We start from the raw sequence: 12022 nt of genomic DNA on the forward strand, positions 1-12022 counted from the left end.
TCTTACCCAAGTTGGAAGTGCAGGGGCCATTTACAGGCTGTCCCACTCTGACCAGCTCAGTTGTTTTGACCAACTCTTTTTTCAGCCTCGCAAGTTTGCCTCTCTTTAGGCCACCTGGCAGCATCCCAGGGCACTCATCATGTTAATACCAAACTCATTTTAGATATCCAATCAGCATAGCCAGCCTTCTGAAGTTCAGAAATCTCAAGCTCAAGAGATTTGCCAGATTCAGCCTTCCCAGTAGCAGAGAGTACAGACATATGCCACCATTACAGGCTCAATACCTTCATTTCTGAAGATATATTTCCTCCATTCCCTACTCATTGAGCTTTCCTTTTTAGAAAAAGCCAAAAAAGCACAAAAAGTAAAGATAAAAACTAAAATGAGGACAAAAGGGAGTTCAGAAAAGCTAACCAACATATCAATCAAATTTGACAGTATATGCAAAGTAACAGAGACGCCCATAGTCCCTTACTTCTGTGAGGGACAGAAAGAAGAAAGTATATTTCTTCCTTCTTCTTCAGAGCCAAGCTGGGTCATTATAATAACACAGCCATTCAGTTTCTGGGTGTTTAGGAGTTGTTATTCTATGTATGTTGTTGAAGTTATGCATATTGTTTTTTCTTCTGCTTATTTCCCTCTGAGTTCATATAAGTTTTCCCATGCTTCTCTGAATTATCATATTCACAATTTCCCATGGTGCAGTGTGGTACCACACAATTTTCCAATCAATGGATGTTTGCTATGCTTCAAGTTCTTTGATATTCCAAAAAAGCATTGCAATTAATATTTTAAAAACAATTTACTTATATAGATCATTCACATGAATAATATAATTTGAACCCTGAGGGAGGTAATGCTGCAGGATAACTATTTTCCCCCATTCAAAAGCTGGAGAGGTGAAGTAAGTCTGAAGGAAAGGAAGCCACTTGGGTGCAGACATGAGTCAACTAGTGACAGACATGGTCCTGGAATCCAGGTCCCTTCCTCTATTCCCTGAGTTGTTTTTCCAATAGACTACCTCATTCATTTTCTACATAGTACTTATGGTATGAACAATTAGACATCTTTCAAAGGTTTTGTGAGATTGACAGTGAAAACATAAGAGCTAAACAAGCACCAGATACTAGTCTGTTGGTTGATTTAATTTATCACGCATATTTCTCAACTAATATCCTTCCTTCCCCCCATGTTCATCATGGGATAAAAACATTAGGCATGTATATGAGCCAGTCCAGCTGTGCTCTCCTCCTCCTTATCCCTAGCATCTCCATGGTCCCCAAATTTGCTAAGCCTTCTAACCAGCAAGTGCTGTTCCTCTTGTTCCCTCCACATTCAAAAACAGACACAATCTCCCTTTTCAAATAGAGTAGCCATGGATAACAGCTCTAGAATTTTCTGCAAGTATATTGCTCTCAATGACAGATGGGCACCTAGTCCATGGGTTTGAATGATGCCTGGATAAGGATATCTTGCGATCCCCCTGTGAAACAGGTGAGGAAGAGCTTTCTGGCAAGGAAGGAGAAGCAGCTCTTATCTCCAGTCACACTTCATTAGGAATTCACAATTAAGAGTATCCCTAAGTGAAGAAGGGGATTCAGCTAGTAGGTACAGGCTGTTCTCAGAGACTGGCAGTGGTCCCCTTCAGAAGTCCCATCCCAGCTGGTTAGCTATCAAAAGCACTTGGAGAGAGGCTGTAAGAGGCACTTCCAGGGGTGTGCGGACCAGGAGCAATTTTGATCATTGGTAGCTGACTATTTGATGTAATCTAAGGCCAACTTCCACCATGCCAAAAAAATTTTTTCCCAGCCAACCTATCTACCAGAGCCTGAAATCCTATCAATAACCCATTTCTTAGGGGCTGCTACATAGCATAGTGGATAGAACACCAGAACTGGAGTCAGGAAGTCCTATGTTCAAATCTGGCCTCAGACGTTTCCTGGCTGTGATGCTGGGCAAGCCTTTTAACCTCCATCGCCTAGCCCTTGCTGCTTGTTCTTCCATCTTAGAATTGATACTAAGGCAAAAGATAAGAGTTTAAAAAATAATAATCCATTTCTTAGGCAAGAAGCAGTTATTAAGGGCTAATAATATGTGAGGCAATTCAATAAGAGCTGAGAATACAAGGGAAAGCAAAAACAGTCTCTGGCCTCCAAGGACTCGCATTCTAATGCAGGATACTACATCTAAACAACTATGTACATACAAGGTATATACAGAGTACTGTGCCTTAAGAAATGACCAACAGAATGAGTTCAGAAAAACCTAGAAAGACTCACATGAACTGATGCAAAGTGGAGGAAGCAGAACCAGGAGAACACTGTAAACAGTTGCAGAAATATTATATGATGATCATTTGTGAAGGACTAAACTGTTATCAGCAATGCAAGTTCCAAAGACATCCATAAGGGACCCATGATGAAAAATGCTCTCCATAGTCAAAAGAAGGAACTGCTGGAATCTGAGTACAAATCAAAGCTTGCCATCTTCCACTTTATTTCCTTTATGAGTTTTCTATTGTATGTATAAGTATCTTCTGTCATGGAATGATCAATATGGAAATATGTATTGCATGAAAGCACTGGTATAACATATATCAAACTATTTACTGCCTCAGGGATTGGGGGAAGGGAGAGAGGGGAAAATGTGAATACTAAAATGTCAGAAAACAATTGTCAAAATTGTTTCTACATGTAACTGAAAAATTTAATTTAAAAAATGTTTATAGAGTAAATTGGAGGTAATCTCAGAGGAAAGCTACTAGCCATGGCGGTGTGGAGGAAAAAAGGTGAATATTCTTTAAGGTAAATATTGCCTTCTCCCTGCTAATTCTCTTTCATTCACTCACTCATTCAATAAACATTCACAAAACACCTAGGCTGATCTTTGGGGATGCAAAAATGAACAATATCTGCCCCCTGCTCTCGAAGGGTTTCCAGTTTAGCAGGGAACATGAAACATGTACCCAAATAAATATAATATAAAGGACACTGCTTTTAGAGAGGCAGCTGTAGCTCAGTGGTTAAGAGTACTGGGAAGGGCAGCTAGGTTATTCAGTGGGTAGAGCCAGATTTAGATATGGGAGGTCCTAGGTTCAAATCTAGAACTTCCTAGCTGTGTGATCCTGGGCAAGTCATTTAACCTCTGTGGCCTAGGAGGCAACTAAGTGGCTCAATGGATGGAGTGCTAAGCCTGGAATCAGGAAGACCTGAATTCAAATCTGGCCTCAAACACTTTCTACCAAGTGACTCTGGGCAAGTCACTTTACCCCTGATTGCCTGACAAAAAGATACATTAGATACACCAGGGAAGGAAATGGCAAACCACTATAGTATCCTTGCTAAGAAAACCACATGGATAACTGTGATCATGGTATGCTATAGGGTCACAAAGAGTCTGACATGAGTAAACAATGTACAATGCTTCTTTTAACCCTAAGATTATAGAATTCTTGGAAATGCTCAAAATATTTTGGTCTACTATTCTAAGTGCATTAGTGAAAATGGTTCAGAAATGAATCTGTCAAAATGCAAGAGATAAAAGGGCTAGCTGTATTTATGTCATCCTTTGGAACATGGGCAAATCCTTCTGTTCCCAACCCCAAGCAGGTCATGGGAGATACAAGTTTCAGTGAGAGTGGGGGAGGTGGGGTGTTCTTACTTTGCTCTCCATCAGCTGAGTCACCTAGTTCCCTCTTGGTCACACAGAAATGGTGGGTTTGGGAGAATGAGGGGAGCAATGCTAGTGTTTAGAGTTTCCCTAGGTGGTCTGCCAAAGTCAAGGACTCAACTTACAGGTTTTACAGCTGGAAGAGACCACTGGCTATGGCCCTTCAGTAATTAGACTGAGGACTAGAGAAGTTGAATGTCTTACCTAAGGTTATACAGGTAGTGTCCCAGTCAGGATGCCCATGTAGGACTCCCTGAACTTCCACTGTGGAAGAGCCATTGTTCTTTCCATTGGATCTCATTGTCTGACAATCCATCTGACTCTTTTTTTTTAATCCTTACCTTCTGTCTTAGAATCATTACTAAGTGTAAGTTCCAAGGTAGAAGAATGGTAAGGGCTGGGCAACTGGGATTAAATGCCTTGCCCATAGCTAGGAAGTGTCTGAGGCCAGATGTGAGTCCATACCTCCCACCTGCAGACTTGGCTCTATCCACTGAGCCACCTAGCTGCCCCCCCATCTAATTCTTCTAAAGGGAAGCTTCCCAGCTGAGTTCCGTCTTCAAGTTTTTTCCTTAGGGGAGGTGTGAAGAGTGAATCAAACTCTTTGTCTATCAAATAGTAACTTTTAAATTAATCAATCAAAAACTTAAGTACCCCTACTTAGTACCTTACCATTCACTAAGTATGAGAGTTCACAAATCACTTGCTAGAGTGGATAACAACTCCAGAGGCCATTGCCTCCCACTTTGGGCAGTGCTGGGCAAATTGAAGACTGTGATTGGTTCCTGTAAAGTGAGGGAATGACAAGAAATGACATGGAGAAAACTACTTTAAAAAGGCCAGCTAGGGGATTCAGTCTGTAAGCGGGGAAACTAGATATTTAAGGTATGGTTGCCAGGAATCGGATCAACTCGATTCCAAATTAAAATAGACCCAAGTCAGGATGGCTTTTATGGAAGTTTATTTACAATTAGGAAGGTTGAAGGTAGGGAAATAGAGAGAGAGAAACTCTGGCCCAGACTACAGGTCTGGACGGGATGAGAATTTAGAGGCCCCAGCAAAGGAGCACAGAGGTTAATTAAACAAGGCTTCTAGCCACAAGGCCTTTACAATTAGAGAGGCAAGGGAGGCCACTTTGTGGGTAGAGCCTCCAGAAACACCAAGGGAGGAGAAAGGAAGTCAGCCTAACTTACCCACGTGACAATTCAGAGGGAAGCCGTCTGAGGTCTCACCAGAGATCCTTCTACACCATGTTCAAAGCAACAACTGCCTCCATAGGAAGTTACCATCATATTTGAAAGATAGCATCTTTTGTCACTTCCTGCATCCACCTTCAATTTCAAGTGGACAAATGGCAGCCTCAACCCTGTTTTGGACTGCCCAAAGGGGAGTCCCTTGTTCTTGATTTGTTACTTATTGTCATGTGTGGGTAACTGATCTTCCCCTCCCCACTAAGTTGGGTGGGCTGACATTATTTCTGATGGCTAGAGTCTAACAATGAATGAGGATGCGCTAATTCCATTTACACAAATCTGGCACTCTGCAATGATGAACCATACTGGAGGAGGAGACTCTTTCCTTGGATCTTGAGGTGGTGAGTGGAGTGATTCCCTCCTTGTTTCTTTGGTGAGGAGACCCTCTCTGCTCATTGATGCTTTGGAGGGACACTCCCTTCAGTGTGAGTTCTGGTGATATTCTTGGTGGTCTTAGCCTCGTGTGCACTGAAGGTTCTTGGAGGATTCTTCAGTCGTCTCCTGGCTCTTTGGATTCTGGCTACCTAATTAGGATTTTGGATTCTGGTGAGATTCACTTTGGGATTCATATTTGTAGTCTAGAGACATTAGGATTAAACTCAGGGTATTGGTAGCTAAGTAGTACTTTTTATCTCTTTATCTACATTTTTCCCCTTTCACTCTTTCCACCTCTTTGTAAATAAAGCCGCTAAAAGTCATTTTGACTTAAGCTGTAATATTTTTTAATCAGTGACCACAATATTACTTTATAATTCTCATATTTAGCATAAAACCTAAATTTAAATTCTTATAGAGGCTTGAATGAAGCTTTGGAAATGCTCTCCTGAACAGAAGCAGGTACCTAGGCCTCAGATCCAGAGGACAACATGAATGCTAAGTGTTCATCTTGCCAAGTAGAATAAAAAGAATGTTGCCTTTGGAGACAGAGAATGTTGGCTCAAATCCTACCTCTGAGGCATGTGTGACCTTGGGGCAAGTTATGAACCTCTGTGGGTCTGATTTTCCTTATTGCAAACATAGGGAGTTGAACTAAATGGCTTCTAAGATCCTTTCCAGAGGCAGCTGTGGTTCAGTGGTTAGAGTACTGGACTTGAAGTCAGGAAGACCTGAGTTTTTTTAAAAGATGTTTTATTTTCCCAATTGCTCATAATAACACTTTTCCACATACATTTTCTGAAGTTTTAAGATCCAAATTGTCTCTCTTCCTCTCTTCCCTTCACTGTTCCTGGAAATCATAAGCAGTTTGATCTGGGTTGTATTTGTATTATCATGTAAAACATTTCCATATTGTTCATTATTGTAAGAGAATATTGTTATAAAGAAATAGAAGGGTACTACTATACTCCTAGGGGATATATAGATATTGGTGAGGGAAGCTGTGTCTTTGTATTCCCCTAGGTTGCTGGTGACTGGGGAACACCAACTCAGTCACCTTTGCTTGATGGTATAATTCCCTTTTCTAAATAACAGTGCCTAGTTAGGACCCTAACTGGTCAGGTGGATGGGTAACCCTTCAGGTCCCACTTGGGGTTGGATCAATTATTAGTATTGGGTTCTGATTAGCCTTGGATCACGTTGTTCATCTGACTGCGTTTGCTCCCTCCCCAAGGGTTGTGATATAATGACCACTCAGGAAGGTACTTATTAAATATTTATCTTTGATCTTAATTAGGGAAAGGATTATCAGGATATGGATTGGGGATTGGAGACTCTGTCAAACTATTATCTATAGGCCATAATCCCTCTGGACTGGAGGCTTATTGATTTATAAAGCTAGAGCTCTTGTTCTTCACAACCCCTCTGATTCAGCTTGGCCACTGCCAAACAGAGAGACTGCTCTGCTGGATGTAGATGTATCAAAGATTTCTCTCTCAGCTTCCTATTGTCAGTCTGTGATGTGCTAGCCTTCACAGCCTTCAGGAAATAACCACCCTTAAGAAACCACCCTCTTCTTCTTATACCTCCCTTCTCCCGGTCACTACCCCGGCCCAGAGATCTAAATAGCTATGATAATTCAGATGCCTAAAGATCTAGGGAGATTCAGAGAGAACCAATGGCCAATGGTCAGAGTCCCAAAGATCAGTGCTCCAAGACCAAGACCCAAAGATCAATGGTCAAAGGCCCCTTCCAGATGGCTGTTGAGGTATTTATACTCTCAGGCCAACCAACTTTTTGCCCTTGACTCACAGCATCTGGGAACATTCCAATGTCTCCAACTGTCTTCTCTGTCAATCAAGGTGAGACCCACATTCCCAGGGTTTGAACATAACAATATTCATATACAACCCAAACCCTAAAATAAAAACACAAATAAACTAAAATGAAAAATAATATTCTTTGATCTACATTCGGACTCCAACTCTAGAGGTAGATAACATTCTTTATCATAAGTCCAGGAAGTCTTTTAAATATAAACTCAGATATTTCCTAGTTTGTGACCTTGAGGAAGACACTTAACTTATGTATCTAGGAGGCACTGAGGTAGCTCAGGGGATAGGGTCCTGCCCCTGGAGTCAGGAAGACCCGAGTTCAAATCTGGCTTTCCTAGCTGTATGACTCTGGGCAAGTCACTTGTCCCTTGATTGGCCGACAAAAAAGGATTCACTGGATCTAACAGAGAAGGAAATTGCAAACCGCACCACTATCCTTGCCAAGAAAATCCCACAGATAGCCTGGTTAATGGGGTTACAAGGGATTGGATAGAACTAAACTATGGAACACAACACAAGATCCTTTCTAGCTCTAGATTTTTGACCCTCTGGTATATGGCCTAGGTTTGAATACTCTGCTACTTACCATTTGGGCAGGCCACTTAACTTCCCCCAGGCCTCAGTTCTTATCTGTAAAATAAGGGGGTTGGACTAGATGGTCTTTAAGGTCCCAACTCTAAATCTATGATTCATTTTGCTCAGGGAATAGTAGAATCACAGGATGTTGGAGCTGGAAGGGGTCTTAGATATTATTTACAGTTGAGAAAGCTAAATCTGAAAGAGGAAAAGTGATTCAGCTGAAATCACATAATTCACATTTAGTGGAAAGTCTCAGTTAAGGGAAGAAAGAGGGAAAGGTACTTTCCTTCTTTGAGTAGAACTAGGAATAAAAATAAAATTTTGAATCCTTGGATTGACATTCCAGCTCTACCATTTAATACCTGTTTCCTTCAGAAGACCACCAGGAAGGGGGTAAAGGACACTGGGCTCTAGCTTCTTTTCTAGGTAAAAGGCAAGAGAACATGAAAGGAGCAAAAGAACCCCTGAACTGACATTGGACAAAGTCACTTTACTTCCTCAAATCTCAGTAACAAAAGTCCCTGTCCTGCCCATCTAACAGTTTCTGGTAGGATCAAATGAGATCCTGGATATAAAAGCACTTGAAGATATAAAGTTCAGCACAGATGTAGAGAATGATTATTGTTTAATATTTCTCAGCACATATAAGAAATGATGAGCAGAATGATTTCAGAAAACCCTGGAAAGACTTACATGAACTGATGAAAAATCAAGTGATCAGAACCAGAAGAGCATTATACATAGTAACAGTAATATTACATGATGAACACCCATGAATGGCCTAGCTATTCTCAGGAATACAATGATCAAAGACAATTACAAAAGCTGATAAAAAAAAAATACCATTCATCTCCAGAGAGAAAAATGATGGAGTCTGAATGCAAAATATTCTGTATTTCACTTTCCTCTCCTTCTCTTTCTCTCTCTCTCTCCCCCTCTCTCTTTCTTCTTCTTCCTCTTTGCCTTCCTCTTCTTCCTTCTTCCTTCTTTTCCTTTTCCTCCTCCTCTTCTTTCTTCTTCCAAGATCTCTTCCCCAAATTGACAAATATATGTAAAATCTATACAAGATTGCTTACCATGGGAGGGGGGAATAGAAGAGGGGAAAGGGAGGAAGGAAGGAGGGAGAGAATTAGGAACTCGGAAGTTTTTTTATATTAAAATTTGTTTTTATGTGTAATTGAAGGGATATATATATTACATATGTATAATATATATATATACATATATATATATGTATATATATATATTCCTCAGCACAGCACTAGTTCCATGACAAATGTTCAATAAAACTCTACTAAATAGAAATGAACTAAGCTGAATTAAATTTCCATTTCTAGGTATTTCCTCCTATACTCTGACTGATGTGTGAATCCTATGCTGCTGAATACAAACAAATTTATTATTGTCTGTTTCTGACTTCCCTAATTTGATCTCTCAGCCTAGAAGCACAAAATAGAGAACCAGACAGCCAGGGCAGCCTCTTTGTTCTCCTCTGCAGCTTAATGTCACCTAGCAAGGACAATGGGTGTCTTTTCTGCACTTTGATCTCCCTGTCTGCCAAATGGGGACACTCCAAACCACTCTTTCCTTCAAATTTTAGAATTTTTAGAGCTAGGACGTACCTTAAAGATCATCTATTGTAGCCCCCTAATTTAGTTAAGAGAAGTGAGATCCGGAGAGGGAAAATCACTTAACCAAGGTCACATGACTGTCTTATGAGATTTTGGGTGGTCAACTCATGACCCCAGTTCATCCTTCTTTATCCCTAGTCACTTATCTGAGGCTTTTCATTTATCTACTTGTACTTATCTTCATTGAATGGTCTTACAAGTCCTGAATTTCCTTTAGGAGGTAAATTTCCCTGTGCCAGATTATGACTTCTACACTGTGTATGTACCATATTCCAGAATTCCAGAATCCAATTGGACAGGAGGGAGCTCAAAGGTAATCTAGTCCAACCTGGATCTGAAATTACTTTTCTTTACAATAATTGAGAGAAAAGGCTATTCAATATTTTCCTGAAGGTCTCGTTGTCACCCCCACCCCCAATTTACCTTTTGGGCCACTCTGACTATGGCTTAAATATACCTGTTTTTATACATGTTGTCTCCACCACTATAATATATGCTCCTTGAAGCAGGAATACTTTTCTTGGTGTCCCCAGGAGAAATCCACTGCCCTGAAATTCTGTCCTACCCACTTTGATTATACCTAGGTTTACTCTCTGGGGACAAAGGCACAAATCTAATCATTCTTCCATGTAAGATTTCCTCCAAATATTTAAAAATAACTATCATTTCCTCTGAGTCTTTTCTTCATGATAAACATTCCCAGTTTCCCTCAATAGAACTTTACATGGCATTAGTTTGAATCCCCTCCATCACTAATAACCTACTTGCTGCTCATCACACACAACTGTCTATCTCCCATCTCCATATCTTTTCATTAGCTGTTCCCCATTCCTAAATGCCCCCTTTCTTCATCTCTGCTTCTTAGAACCTCTAACTTCCTTCAAGATTCAGATCGAAAGCTACTTTCTATAGGAGGATTTTTCTGGTTCCTTCCTGCCCACTTCCAACCCTCCAGCTTCTAGAATCTTTCTCTATAGGGTTACTTTGATGTAATCTTAGAGTATCTACTCTATATGTATCTTGCATTTACCTATTTTTATACATGTTGTCTCCTCCATTGGAATGTAAACTCCTTGAAGGGAGGGATACCTTTCTTAGTACCTATAGCATTTAACGCCTGGCACACAGCAAACTCATAGCAAATTCTTGTTGATTAATTAATAGATTGATCATTCTCAATAGCATCGTCCAGTTTGTTAATGTCCTATTTTAAATGTAGTACCCTAGGAGCATCCAGGTAGCTCAGTAGATAGAAAGCCAAGCCTAGAGATGGGAGGTCCTAGGTTCAAATCTGACCTCAGACATTTCCTAGCTGTATGACTCTGGGCACATCATATTTAACCTCAATTGCCTAGCATTTACCTCTTTTATGCTCTGAAGCCAATAATTAATATACTTTCTAAGACAAGATAATGGGTGTTTTTTTTAACATGGTTCCATGACTGAACTTAACCCCTAGAATCACCAGAAACCCCCAAGTAAATTTCTGATCAGGACAAAGAATAGAGGGACAGAAGGTAGCTGGAAAGCTCAGTGAATTGAGAGTCAGGCCTAGAGACAAGAAGTCCTGAGTTAAAATTTGATTTCAGATACTTCCTAGCTGTGTCACCTAGGGCAAGTCACTTAACCTCTATTGCCCCATCCTTACCACACTTCTGCCTTGGAATCAATACACATTATTGATTCTAAGATGGAAGGAAAGGATTTTTAAAAAAACAATAGCTGGACTATAGTCCTAGATGAATACTTCTTTTGGTCTTTTCTTCTCACTGAGCCAATCCAATCAGCTCATTAACACAAACTCCAAACATTAACAACTTCTGTGCTGTAACAAGAAGGTAGGCCTGAGGCAGCTCTAGAGAAGAAGATTTCCTATTGCTTCCAGAAGCATTTTCCAAAGTGTTATGTTCTCACTGAGAATATTTTCCTTTTTCAGCCTCCAGAGAGCACCTTTCCTTTGTGAGGATGTCATGGTAGAGATAGAGTAGGGATGGGAGTAAAATAAGACAATGATTAAGTTCCCTGATTTTCTCCCCAACATCCTACAAAAGTCACTAAATAAGAGAACTGCAGTGATTTGAATAAGGGTGCCTAAGTTTTTAGGAATTCAAAAATGAGGCTATCATGGGGTCATAGAATCAGCCTGGGAGAGACTGTAGATTCCATTAAGTCTACCCACTTTGTTTTACAGATTAGACAAATGATGTGCAAAAAGGAGAGGTGACTTGCCCAAAGTTATATGGCTAGAAAGTATCTGAGACTAGATTCAAACCTGTCTTCCTGTTTTTGTTTTTGGATTTTTTTGCCTTTATTTGAATCCCCACAACTTAGTACAGCCACAGGCAAATAGTAGGCACTAAATAAAAGTATCCCTTCCACCTTGTGGGAGTTAGAAGTACCCCTGTGATCTGGAAAATCTGTATAAAAAATTTTGGCCCTCCCTTCATACAAGAGAAGGTTAAATTTTTTTTTCTTTTATGGCGTGTTTACAATAACTTATTGTAAAATTATACACCAAGTACATTTTATGCATTTATGAGTTACTAAACTTTTAAAGATTTTTCTACATTTCTAACCTTTGTGTATCATCTGCTGGTTTTCAAATCCTTTTTACAAACTAACTTTTTGCTTATTTTAACTTTAAAAAAATTAATTGTGGGGAGCAGCTAGGTTTTTGGCT

Source organism: Gracilinanus agilis, chromosome 1 (assembly GCF_016433145.1).
Source record: "Gracilinanus agilis isolate LMUSP501 chromosome 1, AgileGrace, whole genome shotgun sequence".
NCBI lineage: Eukaryota > Metazoa > Chordata > Mammalia > Didelphimorphia > Didelphidae > Gracilinanus > Gracilinanus agilis.